Source organism: Periplaneta americana, chromosome 12 (genome assembly GCF_040183065.1).
Source record: "Periplaneta americana isolate PAMFEO1 chromosome 12, P.americana_PAMFEO1_priV1, whole genome shotgun sequence".
Taxonomy (NCBI): domain Eukaryota; kingdom Metazoa; phylum Arthropoda; class Insecta; order Blattodea; family Blattidae; genus Periplaneta; species Periplaneta americana.
In genome coordinates, this window is record NC_091128.1 from 179,013,240 (window position 1) to 179,029,253 (window position 16,014).

Here is a 16,014-nt window from a genome sequence, read left to right on the forward strand (position 1 = left end):
TCTTTCAGGCATTAATTTTATTAACGTAGACAATATCACTGCGGACTAAAGCAGGGAGATGCACTATCACCTCTACTTTTTAACTTTGTTCTAGAGTATGCCATTAGGAAAGTTCAGGATGACAGAGAGGGTTTGGAATTGAACGGGTTACATCAGCTGCTTGTCTATGCGGATGACTTGAATATGTTAGGAGAAAATCCACAAACGATTAGGGAAAACACGGGAATTTTACTGGAAGCAAGTAAAGAGATAGGTTTGGAAGTAACTCCCGAAAATACAAAGTATATGATTATGTCTCGTGACCAGAATATTGTACGAAATGGAAATATAAAAATTGGAAATTTATCTTTTGAAGAGGTGGAGAAGTTCAAATATCTTGCAGCAACAGTAACAAATATAAATGATACTCGGGAGGAAATTAAACACAGAATAAATATGGAAAATGCCTGTTATTATTCCGTTGAGAAGATTTTATCATCCAGTCTGCTGTCAAAAAATCTGAAAGTTAGAATTTATAAAACAGTTATATTATCGGTTGTTCTGTATGGTTGTGAAACTTGGACTCTCACTTTGAGAGAGGAACAGAGATTAAGGGTGTTTGAGAATAAGGTTCTTAGGAAAATATTTGGGGCTAAGAGGGATGAAGTTACAGGAGAATGGAGAAAGTTACACAACACAGAACTGCACGCATTGTATTCTTCACCTGACATAATTAGGAATATTAAATCCCGACGTTTGAGATGGGCAGGGCATGTAGCACGTATGGACGAATCCAGAAATGCATATAGAGTGTTAGTTGGGAGGCCAGAGGGGAAAAGACCTTTGGGGAGACCGAGACGTAGATGGAAAGATAATACCCATATTAAAATGGATTTGGGGGAGGAGGGATATGATGATAGAGACTGGATTAATCTTGCTCAGGATAGGGACCAATGGCGGGCTTATGTGAGGGCGGCAATGAACCTAAGGGTTCCATAAAAGCCAGTAAGTAAGTAAGACAATATCACAATTTGAGCATCAATAAAAGTTTAAGTGTAACGGTCTTACTAATAACCGTAAGTTTTTATATGAGACTTATGCAGACTTCGGACAGAAACCGTTACTAATAAACCATGCATAAGCGATGGATGTATAAACAACCTATAACTATACATGGGAATTGCTTTGCAGTAGTTAAATACACAAAACCCCTTGTTTAAGCGTAGTATATAGAGAAAAAATGGCTGCCTCTCTAACAGCTGTTCTTATCGATTGTCGTTTTATGATGAAGGTTGCCTAGTAACCACAGAAGAACAAACAAAAGAGCACAGAATAATTAGAATAATATTGCTGTAGCTATACTCTTTGACCAAAATATAGTGTGGTAATCGATCAGGCCCAGTTGTACTATCGATACTTAGCGCGGCACGCTAGCGCGCACTATCGGATGCATAGAGAATCTCAGATATTCTATTACCTTCCATAATTAAATAATGACGAAATTATGAAGTAGCTGTGTAACAGTTTGACTGTTATCCACGACGTATGTACTTACTTACTGGCTTTTAAGGAACCCGGAGGTTCATTGCCGCCCTCACATAAGCCCGCCATTGGTCATTATCCTGAGCAAGATTAATCCATTCTCTATCATCATATCCCACCTCCCTCAAATCCATTTTAATATTATGTTCCCATCTACGTCTCGGCCTCCCCAAAGGTCTTTTTCTCTCCGGCCTCCCAACTAAGACTCTATATGCATTTCTGGATTCGTCCATACGTGCTACATGCCCTGCCCATCTCAAACGTCTGGATTTAATATTCCTAATTATGTCAGGTGAAGAATACAATGCGTGCAGTTCTGTGTTGTGTAACTTTCTCCATTCTCCTGTAACTTCATCCCTCTTAGCCCCAAATATTTTCCTAAGCACCTTATTCTCAAACACCCTTAACCTATGTTCCTCTCTCAAAGTGAGAGTCCAAGTTTCACAACCATAAAGAACAATCGGAAATATAACTGTCGTGCCAGAGAATCAGTCCCATTCCGAGGCTTATTTGAAGGATTCGTAACAAGCTGTTTTACGGTGATTTGTTGTTAGCCACGACGTATGTAGTGATTATTAGTAAGGAATTTACACACGACTTACAAACGAGCTATTCATGTGTAAGTATAAGACAGTTGAACGTCTGTACAAAAGTTTTTATTAGTAAGACCGTTAATGTTTTATGACCAGTTAAGATATAACTACGTAAATTTCGGGACCAATAACCATCTGAAATTGCGAGAGTTTGAATCTATTAATGTCCGAAGAGTTCAAATATTTTAGAGTTAATAAATCGAAAGAATTTCAGAATTAAAATAAGAAAAATTGCCAACTTTACGCATAGTCTTTCTTCCCTAAATCTGCGGCAGTGAAAGAATATCATGCATTCTTATAAGAATAAACAGCACTTACGAGTTTCTAATAATTGCCTCCATCTTCACTGTCGAGGGCGGTCTCGTGTTACAACGACATTGAAGACTGAAGATCCTCAGACTGTCCGTCCCTTATCTCTGTATCGACATTCCTTTACACTGACCAGATCACAATCACCAGGATGGAATGCGCCGCAAGTTCCAGTCTAGAAGTAAAGAAATATTACCTAACAATTTTCGTTTCGTTTTGACGCCAATTCTATTCTGTACAGACGGTAAGTCTGAAATTACTCATTTATATCGTATTTATTATTTTATGATTATAAATTTTTCACAATATTAGTAAAATCCTGGTTGTTTTTTGTCCAAACATAAATAATCTCTAACAAATATTCTCATGAGGCTATAAAGTTTTTTTTCTTCCACCATGTTAATGACGTCAAAACAAGTGCTTACACAAATGTTGGCCACTCGACCGCAATTAGGAGGGCTGTAAAAAATAAGTTTTCCTGAGACCGTTTAGAGAAAGAAAACACAAATTCATGGAAATATTTATTGGAACAGATACAGTAATAAAATTGTTGAGCTATTTTTCAACATATTCCCTACTCGAACTGAGATATTTATCATACAGTGAGATCAACTTCTGCATCCCTGTGTCGTAGACGTTTGCCGCCCGGGATCAGAACCAGTGTGTGACAGTCTGCACCTCTCTGTCGATCCCATGTTATGAAAAATATCTAAATTCCGGTGGGGAATATGTTGAAAAATAGCTCAACAGTGCTATATCTGTTCCAATAAATGTTTTCAATAAAATTGTGTGTTCTTTCTGTAAGCGGCCTCAGGGAAATGTATTTTTACGGCCCTCGTAATTGCGGTCGAGTGGCCAAATTTTGTATAACCACTTGTTTTGACATTATTAACATGGTGGAATAAAAAAAAATATTTTTTTTATCTGCCCTCATGAGAATGTTTGCTTGTAAGCTTGGTCTCAGCATGTGTTGTTGTATAAAATTGTATTATATTGCTGTCATAGTGGCTTGTTTACATATTTTTATGTCTACTGAATGTTGTTCATAAAACATCGATTACTCTGACACGACCTTTGCTTTCATGCACACACAGGGTCACGGGATTTCCAGTTGCAGTCATCTTAACGATAATGTCATATCAAGGAGGCAGTGGTCAATATTTCCTATTGTTGCGACCTGGATATTTAAAACAATTTCCAAAGATTACGAATAAAATAATTCACTAATGTTTACACCGGTATCAGAGAATAAAATACAGGAATTCACAAGACTCTTTTTATTTAGATAAATAAGTAAATAAATAATTAAATAAATAAATAACTTATATTAATTTATTCTGTACAAAGGTACGTACTGTCTGTCGAAACCTCGTAAAACCACAGTATAATGAAGATATACAAAATATTACTGTCAATAATAGGAATAATCATGTAGGCCTAAGTATAAACGTTATTGGAATGAAATAATATCCATCACTAATAGAATGTTATTAGCTAGTCAACAAATTTTTATTATATCCATTGTTGACGTCGTAACTTCATCGAAACGAATGTCGTGATCTATGTAGCTAATGGTTCAATATTACGTTATCAACATAAGCATGTACAAGTGACTTTAAAATTAGCGTCAATTAGTGAATATTTTCATGATGTTTACATTCGGAAGTAATTATTAGTATGATTATGTTGCCATTCCTTTGCCTCATGGCTTTCAAACTGTTAAAATATGAGTAATAAATCTTTTCAGTTAATGTCAAATTATGCCAGTTCTGTCGTAGATTGAGAACCATCTGGTGGAGGTTCCAGACAATACACCCGGTTTCATGACATGCGCACTCAGACTTTGTTCCCACGAAAAGGCCTAGTTGTCTTCATTGTATCTTCTTTATACTGTGGTAAAACAGTCAGAACTTCCATATATATTTTTATTGATTCTCTGCGTACCACATTCTACGTATGCTTAGGTCCTTATATATAATTATTATTTTTAGTATTTTTCTTGATCACACATTTGTTTAAGGCACAGCTTCATTGGTAATCGCACATGTTTATTCTTATTTTCTTTAATGATTATACCATGTTTGTTTTCTATTATGATTATTATTATTATTATTATTATTATTATTATTATTATTATTATTATTATCATCATCATCTACTGTAAGTTATTGTGAAAAAATGTTAATTGTTTAATTTTAGCGGGTTTTCCATCGTTTCCTGGTTTGCCACTATCAGGAATTCCCGTTGTGTTGTACGGGTTAAGGTTTGCTCACTCTGATGACAATGAATTTTATTACCAACAATATCTTCAGTTTTATTAATATTCATCTTTTCCACTGTTGACAAATCTTCAAGTTTGTAGTTACATTATTCTATTTCTTCTTCTTCTTCTTCTTCTTCTTCTTCTTCTTCTTCTTCTTCTTCACTTCATGGTATGCGCAATTGCCCGTTCCGGCTTCAAAGGTCGCTCCACCTTTTCATCGGTCGTCCCTGATCTCTTCGTCCTTTTGGTTTATAATTTATAGCTTTCTTAGGAAGTCTGTAGTCGTCCATTCTCTCTACATGTAATTTCCAATCTTGTCTGTAATTGTCTATTTAATCAATAAGTGGGTATACTCCTAGTTCCTGCCTATATCTTAATTTCTCATTCTATCCAATCTCGTGCATCCTTTTACTTTCCGCAAGAATCTCATCTCTGCCGCTTGTATTTTACTAACTTCAGGTTTTGTTGTAACCCAGCTTTCACTTCCATATAAAAGAGTAGGGACTGCCATTACATTGTAGAATTTCATTTTTTTTTTTCCTTTCTGCTTTTATTCTTCAAAGTTCTATTAATTGTGCAAAATACTGTCTGGAATGATTGTAATTTTAATTTTATATATTATCCTTTTTGTAACTTAGATCAGATCTATTTAAGCAATTAAGCACTGAAAGTTGATCAGGACCAGTGAAAGCCGAAGTATTGCCTCAAGATTATTGAAACATGTTACTATGAACAAGCAGAGGTTCATCATTTCACGTCTGAACAAAATCAACTAAAACAATGGAAACATCCCTCTGTTTGTTTCGAGCTCAGAAATAAGCTGGGAAAATCACGGTTTCAGTCTGAAAAGGAATTATCACAGTTGATTTTCTGAAACATGGTATTACCACAGTCTAGTATATAGTCACGAAGCTTGAGTTGTGAGGGTGCTAGGAACAATAGACTGTGCAGGTACTATTTCGCATTGTCTGTAATGAGGCGATAGTAGCGATCCTAGTAGTTAGCAACTATATGTGGATGCATATTTACTACGTATTGAACTTCGTGACTGTATATAATAGACCAGTCTTGCGATGGTGATTAATAATTGCGAGCGAGAGCTATTTTATGCCCGCTGCGCGCGCGCGGAGCTCTTTTACCTGTAAACATTGCTAAAGGATGTACAGATCTTAGAACACAGCGCGTCATGACGGAACGGAAGCGCTTGAAGCTTTCAAGGAAGAGTGGAAGAGACAATATTTATGCTTCGAACATGGTGATGAAGTCCAGTGTTTGTTGTGTAAAAAAAATATCATTTGCAAAAAAGCAACATAAAACGGCATTATGAGACACAACATGAAAAAAAATATAGGCATTATTCAGGAGAAGAGAGAAATAAATTCATTTCGGAATTGATATCGAAGGTAAATTAATTTACATTTGGGTCAGTAGATTGTATCTAGATTTTTTTATTTCTTTATTTTAAATGTATTGTTGATGTTTTATTTGTTGCTTGTTTCTGGATTTTTACTTTCATTAGACTACGTGTTTCTTTAATTTAGAAATAATATTTTATCTTTGATTGTATTTTAACTCATACTATTACTAAACTCAAATGCTAATTCACTTCTATTCCAATAACTATTTTCAAGATTTTGAGCAAATATGAACTAAACATTTTGAAAACTTTGATGCAAGGAGCTTTTTTAGTAACGTCAATATAAAATATACTTAAAAATATAATTTGAAAACTATTAGACCTAATTGCACCAAATTTTGTACAGATATTATTATTATTATTATTATTATTATTATTATTATTATTATTATTATTATTATTATTATTATAGATCTGTTTATATAGTTTAAATTTCACAAATTTTGGCCGAAATTGTGGAAGTTTTAAAAGTCCTGCATATCCCCTTAAATTATTGACCCCAAAAATTACGATGGCTCTCAATATCTTAATTTAAACCATTTGTTTTTTTTCGTGTTACGTGCATCTCACAAATCACTCTAAGACAACTCATTACATAATCACGACTGGAGAGTAAGGACTACATTTTCACAATCACACAATCAATATACTCTATTTCAATCAATATTGTCATTATTTTTTCAACAAATACTAAGAAGTACTTAGAGATCACACACGTCGAGCAGGTAGACCCTATTAGTTTCTCCTAACCAAAGAAGTGAAGTATTTACATAATAAATAATTGCTTTTGACAATAAAATTTAATGGTTTACATACAATTAACTTTTCCTATTTCTCTTTTTGTTCCTAAAAAACCCTTCCCTTTGCGATTTGTTTATATATGTACATGTATATTAAATAACTGAGTAATTAGCCCTATTACATAGCCAGAAATTTAGTAACCAAGTTATTGTAATAATTGCTGCCTTTATTCGCTGCATGTGCATGTACATCCCTGTTGTCTACGTTACAGTGGATGCGCTATGCGCTCGTGATCACGGTCGAGCTCTTCTACCGTGATTGGGAGCTAATATCGTCTCATCCCTGTTCTAGACTGTGGTATTACTATCACGCTGAAAATTATTCCAACGGGCGTAAATCACAGAATGCCGTGTCTGAGGCCTTCCGGTGGAGCTGGCAAGCAGCTGCGTGTAAATTGTCTGAATCGAATTCAAGGAATTTCGGGTCATTATAAAAACAATATTATGAACCCCAACCCTGATGGAATGGTGCGACTCTATCCAACGTAATATTTTCCAGTCATGTTGGACTCGCCGGAGTTCAAAGGCAGGTCTCGAACTTGCAGCTGACCTTATTCCTGATACGCAGGGTTAATAGCGTAATTAACTAGTTGATTAATAAAGCGTGGAGATGGGAAGAGGGCGGAGTGAGATAAATCAGCCAGTCTTAGCTGACGGGATAATTCATGCGTTACTATGAGCAGCGGTGTTACTTCTGAACAACAAGAATTGAAAGCTCAAGATAGGGCAGGGTTCTATAGCAGAAGTTGTGACCAAGGCAAGGGTTGGCATTGAGATTTAAATTCAGAGTTAATCCGAATTCGGCGAAGTGTGAGTGAATCTGCACAACACATTTGCAACAAACGGCAGAAAGTTGACCTTAGACCAAACGCTACCACGTCAAACAGCCTCGTTGCAGTTGATAAAATACAGATGAAGTAAATATGTACATCTTGATTACACAACTTTTAACGCTGTATCACTTCGGAATATGTATGATAAGAACTTTCTTGTCTTAAATTCTAACGTACCTTGTTAACATGTTTCGACCTATTTTCGGTCATCTTCGGAACTGGTCGTTGTTGGTCTTGGCGTCTCTTGTTTCCTGTGTGGGTGCGTTCGTAGTGTAGAGTCAAAGAGTGTGTGTGTTTTGAAGTTGAGTTGTGTGTTGAGAATATCGTTGGGGTGTGTTTTCATGTGTCTGTATGTTTCATATTGTTCTAGTGTGTTGAGTTTCTGGCTTTTTGGTTGGATGTGCAGTATTTCCATGTCTGTGTTGATGTCTCTGTAGGTGTGGTTGGCATTTGTGATGTGTTCTGCATATGTGGAGGTGTTTTGTAATTTTGTTATGGCTGTGATGTGTTCTTTGTAACGTGTTTGAAATGATCTGCCTGTCTGTCCTATGTAGAAGTTGTTGCAGGTGTTACATTTGAGTTTGTATACGCCTGTGTGGTTGTATTTGTTTGTTTGTGTGTTGAGATGTTTTTGTAAAGTGTTATTTGTTCTTATGCGATGTTGTAGTTTAATTTCTTGAATGAGGTTGCAATTTTATGTGTGTTTTTGTTTTCGTATGTTAGTGTGATGTATTTTTTGTGTTCTTGTGTTTGTGTTGTATTCTTCTGTTTTTTGTGGTTTTGTTTTGTCTTACGTATTATGTTGTCTATAATAATAATAATAATAATAATAATAATAATAATAATAATAATAATAATAATAATTTATTTTAGCTGGCAGAGTTAAGGCCGTAAGGCCTTCTCTTCCACTCAACCAGCAAAAAGAGTATATACATATGCATGAACTTACAAGAATTCAACAATTTGATTTAGATTAGATTTACATGTATACAAGATTTATTTACGAATTAAACAACAAAATACTATGAACTATTAATTAAACACTGAAATAAACTGTGTAGCAGAATTAAGCTAAAATACATAGAATGTTAATATATTTCAAATAATATTAGATAATAGAAAGAGATTATTATGAGACAATTTTGAAAATACAGCACAATCAGGATGATGTCTAAAAGAAAGAAGTAACAATGTAGTCACTGATAGTTTAAATCAGTATGATTGGAGTGAAATGCTAAGAAGGTTATCTTTTAAGCTGTTCTTAAAGGTGTTTGTTGTCTTGCAGCCCCTAATACTTTGTGACAAGGAATTCCATTGACGCGAGGTGGATACTGTAAAAGATGATGAATAACAAGATGTTCTATGAAGAGGTATACTTAGCGTGCCACAGATAAGTGATCTGGTATTTACGTCGTGGTTAGAGTATAGATAAGAGAAACGAGACGAAAGGTAATTTGGTGTTAAGGTGTGCAGAATTCGAAAGAGTAAAGACAAAGAATGTAAAGTTCTGCGTTCTTTAAGTCGGAGCCACGAAAGACTTGCGAAGGACGGTGATATGTGATCATATCGTCGGATGTTGCACACGTATCTGACGCCCACATTCTGAGCTCGCTGTAACTTGACTGACAGTTCAGAACTTAGGTCACTTAACAAAACGTCACAATAATCGAAGTGCGGCATTACTAGGGTTTGCACTAGGGTAAGTTTTAGTTGCTGGGGCAAGAAGTTTCTCAAGCGACTCAAACAGTGAATGGAGGAACAGATTTTTTTTATCGTTTCTTTAACGTGAAAATTCCAACTTAGATTATTATCAAAAAAAGAAGCCAAGATTTTTTACGACAGATGAATAAGGGATTAGCGTGTTGTTAAGGGTAACAACTGAAAGATTACTGTTATTAAGGGAGTTAACTAAACGCTTATGTCCAATAATTATAGCTTGAGTCTTACTTGGATTAAGTGCGAGTCCGAAATTGGCCGCCCAAGTGGAGACAGTGGCTAGGTCACAATTTAACTTGTCAATCGATTCATTGATCGTATTGGGTCTGGAATGTATGTAAAGTTGTAGGTCGTCGGCATAGAGGTGATATCGGCAATACTGTAAGTTCTTTGATACGTCATTAATGTAGATAGAGAAAAGTAGTGGTCCTAATACGGAGCCCTGCGGCACTCCCGCCTTTGTACATCGCCATTGGGAGAATTGATTATCAAGAGAAACACACTGTTGGCGGTCCCGTAGGTAGGAGTCCATCCAGCTCAAGGTATTGTCTGACAGGTGCAAAGTCTTCATCTTTGCAAGAAGCAAGTCGATATCAACAGAATCAAAGGCATTGCTGAAATCGAGAAGAGTTAGTGCCGTTACTTCACCCCTATCCATAGCTTGACGGATGTCCTCAGTCACTTTAAGTAGGGCTGTAGTAGTGCTGTGTCCATGCCTGAAACCCGATTGATAGTCATCAAGGAGTTTGTGTTCGTCGAGATAGTTCGTAATTTGTCCGTGTACAATATGTTCTAATGCTTTTGAAAGAGTGGGAAGAATTGATATCGGTCTGTATTGGTTTACTGTAGAAGGTGTGTTAGATTTAGGTAAAGGTTTCACTAATGCCATTTTCCAGAGTGAGGCGTAGGACCCAGTCATAATAGATGCATTGAATATATGGGTGACGGTCGGCAGGATCACATCTATTATTTTATACAGGAGAGTGATATTTATATTGTCTATACCTTGGGCTTTAGATTTCATACGTCGCAGCGTCTTCATTACGTCAGTCGGGTTAATGTATTTAAAGAAGAATTTATCCCACACAGGTTGGGGGTAAGATCTGAGAAATTCAAGAGCCTCTTGTTCATGTAATGGTTCAGGTGGAGCAGTGACGAAATGTTCATTTAGACTATTGAGTGACAAGTTGATGTTATCTACCCGAGGCTTTGCTTTTGTTAGACCCAGGTTATTAAGGTTACGCCACAATTATTTCGCACTGACCGAAGGGAGAATAAGGGAATGTGCATGGCGTAATTTAGCATTTCTTACTGCTTGATTACATTTATTTCTTAAAACTTTGTAAGTATTAAAATCTAATTCGTCCTTGCTCCGTCTGTATTTACGATAAGCAGTATCTCTGTCTGTCATGAGTAATTTTATGGCATCGCACATCCAAGGCGCAGGGTGTCTACCAACTCGTCTGGTTTTCAAGGGTGCGTGTTTATCGTATAACTGAATTACTAGGTCGTTAAATTTTTCGATTTTGTCGTCAATGTCTGGTAAATTCCACACTTCAGTCCAAGGCAGGCTAAGTGCATCGTTGATTAATTCATCATGCTCAATATGCTTCAAGTCACGGTATGATGTGATGTGAGGTTTATATTTTGGACAATACAAGGAATATTCTAGAAAGATTATGTCGTGAGCTGAGATACCCGGCTCTGGTAGTTGTCCATTCGTTAATGCTAGCTGAGGATTAGTCGTGGCAATAATGTCAAGAAGTGTCTCCGATTCCTGGGTGTGGTGGGTAGCTGCGGAAGGAAGGATGGACATATTGTAAGACTCAAACATGTTCTTAAGTTGAACTGTAGCGTAATTACTTGAATTTAATAAGTTTGTATTGAAATCGCCTAAAATAACAGTATGGTCATAGTGAGGCACAAGATTAAGCAAAGGTGTTTCAAGGTCACTTAAGAATCCTGATTTAGGGGGTTTGTATACAACTCCAAGGAGGCACTTTTTGTTGCTTGCACCGACTTCGATGAATAGATATTCAGGATGTTCTAAGACTTCATTCGAAGACTGGTAGACAATTTTAAACGGTAAGTCCGATCGCATATATATCGCAACACCACCTCCACGCTTACCGATTCGGTCATTTCTACATTATGTTGGGGTTGTATCCGTTTTCTTGTGCTATGTATTTGATTGTGTTTAGCTCTTCGTTGTAATCCTGTTGGTTCATTGGTATGTTGAGTAGTCTGTGTACCATTGTTCGGAATGCAGCTTGTTTGTGTTGTGTGGGGTGGTTGGATGTTTGTGTATGTGTTGTTGTTGTGGGTTTTCTGTATACTTTGAATGCTTGTTTGTTGTCTAATTTTGTTATTGTTATTCAAAACACACACACTCTTTGACTCTACACTACGAACACACCCTCACAGGAAACAAGAGGCGCCAAGACCAACAATGACCAGTTCTGCAGATGACCGAAAATAGGTCGAAACATGTTAACAAGGTACGTTAATATTTAACACAAGAAAATACGTATCATACATATTCCGAAGTAAATATGTTCTGTTGTGGGGTGCAGCCAGGATTTGAAAGTTAAACATACTTTTAGATAGTGACTATGCCATTCCTACAAATATTAGGGATGTTGGACAGAATCTTCATGGCTATCCAAGTTCAAAAATCCACGAGATGTAAACGTGTAACATTTTTTTTTTCAGATCCACATTGCTAAATGACAACGAAATTTGGACTCACTGGAAACATGAACGCAACGCAGATGAAATGTGCAAGAATCGTTTACTTTTCATTACATCAGAGGTAAAATAACGAAATTACGGTATTAACTATGAAATATTACATTATATCCTCAATATACAATATACACAAATTTGTCTTTCGGAAAGACGACTAGGAAGACCTCTGAAATATCTGGAAGATGACAGTCATTTGTTCACTGCAACGGACCTTCTAATGAAAGGAGTGAAGGTTTCTGATGACGAATTACCACCATTCCACGCAATAGAAGACTCTTGTCAGTGCAACCAACGCATCCTTCGTAACTTTATAAGCTTGCATTTCTGATATACCTATGCAATGTCTGTCTCACAAATATTTTTATGCTACCTAGACCTACTTCACTCCAGCTTTATTTTACTTAGTTTTAATTTCAGTTCAATTTAATTTCCTTTTCCAGTTCATCTACTTTTTCATTTCAATTCATTCCACTTCATTCATTTCAGTGCCCCAAACATTACTTTTTTAATTACACACCATTTTCTGTATCACATATAATTTTTTGCATTAAAAATAAGAAAACGGTGGGGGGGGGGGTCTAATAAGAGAGTAAATACGGTATTGTTTCATTTTAACATCAATTATATTATGAGAAGCTATTCTACGTTTTAATTCCCACATTTTTTTTCATATTTTATTTATTTCATTTTAGTGAAACGATTAAAAATAACTTTTTTTATATTTACGTTGACGGAAGGATCTCAATTTATAAATTTATGATATAAAAATAAGATTAAATACAGTAGGCCTACTATTTTAGGTATAGTCTTGATAACACTGACTTTAAAGAAAGCGTCAGGCCTGTATGGAACAAAGAAGCCCTGGAGAAGTTGAAATAATTACAACTTTGACAAGAAGCTACTGAAGGAGGTCACTGTTCTGATGCGTATCGCAGCGTCTGAATGGCTTCTCAGATGAACAGAGATCCCTCATCTCGCTGCCACGTGGTCGCATTCCTCTCTCTCAATTCCCAAACTTCGAAAGGACTCGTGTCCGAATTAGGTCAGCAGCGGCTCTATTTTGTCGTGATTTATACTGCCATTACTAAAGAGGGTGATTGTTAACAAGGACCGTCTTCAGGAATGTCACTTTCACTTAATCCGACTTTAGTAGAGAGAAAACGCAGAATTTGTATTCAGAGTCACAACTTAACTTACTATTCAGTCGTAACTTAGCCAAAAGCTAGTACGATTCAAGATACGTGAAGATCAACCTTTGTACAACATTTAGCGCTATAATTTGCCTGAACAACAACCTAATGAGACATTTGCGTGCTAAGATGAAACTAAGTTTAAGGCTGAAATGGATTTAGAAGATATAAATTTCCAAGAATTCATGAATCATGAGTTCTGTGTCATATTATTTGTTTCTTAATCCCAAGTTATGCCTATGTAATCATAACCTCAATCTTATCTCCAGTTTTACCAGTGTATTCAGAAGTTATGTAGCTATAAAGAATGTTCAAAATTTCTCTTTACTGTATTATTATTATTATTATTATTATTATTATTATTATTATTATTATTATTATTATTATTATTATTAATTTTCATCTGAAAGTCAATGAAGAAGGAAGACTTGATATTTTAAAATCAGTTAACCTGTATGGGTGCTATGCACAGACATTTCGCTAGCCCGCGCTACGAGCGTGCTAAACTAGCTCCGGCTATCGACTGATTACTTGTACAGGATTCATATATCATATCGCTAACACTGGTTTATGAATACGAAAAACGTTAGTTCGCTGATCATCCACCGGAAGCCCGCGCTAAAAATGTGTATGAATTTGGCCCTAAATATTTATATCACATAATAGAATTTGAAAAAATATATATATAAGTATTAAGTTTACAAAGACTGGGATTCTTTCATCTGAAATAAAAATTACTTATAATCTTATATTAATATATTTTTATTCAACATAAGGTTGTTATGTCTATTTTGAATGATACGTATTTAAATAACAAAGCATAAAGCAAGAATTCTCGTGTTCCCTGTGTACAACAACTTTATTGAATTGCATTCTGTCTAGGCATATTTTGAATGATAGTTACTTAAATAATAGCTTCTTGTTTAAAGGTTGTGCAGTTTATTATTTAGCAGAAGTGAGGTTAAGAATACCGGTAATGAGGAATGTTAGTCTACATTCGAAATAGAAACGTCTATTATTGTTTGTTCTCATACAGTGCAAAATAGAAAAGATAATAATTTAAATATAAATATCAACGACGTACAGATTATGAGATGGTCAGATGTCAGATTTTTAGGTGTAATGTTTGATGAATGTATGAACTAGATGGAATAAAAAACAGACAAAAAGATGGAGAGAAATAGCCTATAAAAGAGTAACTAACAAAATTGACAGGAGAAAGGAAAAAGAAATAAGAAAGGAAGGTGAATGTTACTTATGTCCCGCCCACTATAGGAGACATAGGCCAGTTTTACACTAATGCTAAACATATTTAGTATAACTTGTTGCTTGTGGGCCATCCCAAACCCCGACCTTCACTCCTAAGAGCGCCAGTCCTTATATACCCGTCAGTCAAGGCCTTCTGACAAATAAAAGCAATTGACAATAGATATCTCAGTCATGACAACCTCATAAAATATCCTATCAATTTGAATAATCGATCTTGCTACGTACAACATAATTATATTATTACCCATTTCAGCGAGTACGGACGACCACTGCAAAGTACGACAATTTGGTCCAGGGAGCATTCTCTTTTGGCACAAGGATGATTTATGTAACATGTTTCTAAATTATTAGTCTTTTAAATACCGGTACATTCTTTAATATAATTTAGTCCAGGGAGCATTCTCTTTTGGCACAAGGATGATTTATGTAACATGTTTCTAAATTAGTCTTTTAAATACCGGTACATTCTTTAATATAAATTGGTCCAGGAAGCATTCCCTTTTGGCACAAGGATGATTTATGTAACATGTTTCTAAATGATTAGTCTTTTAAATACCGGTACATTCTTTAATATAGTTTGGTCCAGGGAGCATTCTCTTTTGGCACAAGGATGATTTATGTAACATGTTTCTAAATTATTAGTATTTTAAATACCGGTACATTCTTTAATATAATTTGGTCCAGGGAGCATTCTCTTTTGGCACAAGGATGATTTATGTAACATGTTTCTAAATTAGTCTTTGAAATACCGGTACATTCTTTAACATAATTTGGTCCAGGGAGCATTCTCTTTTGGCGCAAGGATGATTTATATAACATGTTTCTAAATTATTAGTTCTTTAAATACCGGTACATTCTTTAATAAATCACTGAAAAACAAATGTGAATATAGGGATGTGGAGTGAGTACGGAATTATTATTATTTTTGGCGCATCATTTTTACGTAAATAACGACAAATAAAAACTAACATGCCGCATATTTTAAGAAACACAGGAAACAAGCATGAATATTATTCACCATTCTTAATGATCTTGGGATAGAAAAAAAAACGTATGGAATAGAAATTACATACAATTAATGTGCGTGTAATAAGCAATAAGCAAACCATCTTCGATTAATCATTTCAAAACAACGTGAATATAGCGTGGATTGTGTAGGAAAATAATTTCTTATATGTTGCTGCCAATGTGCATCATTGTTAACTTATGAAAACAAATGAAAATCAACATGGCATATAAACACTATTTGAAGAAAGATAGGAGATATTGAGTAATATTCAGCGTTCTTAATGATCTTTGGATGGAAAATAACAATGAAATATGTATAAAATAGAAATTACATACAGGTGAGCATA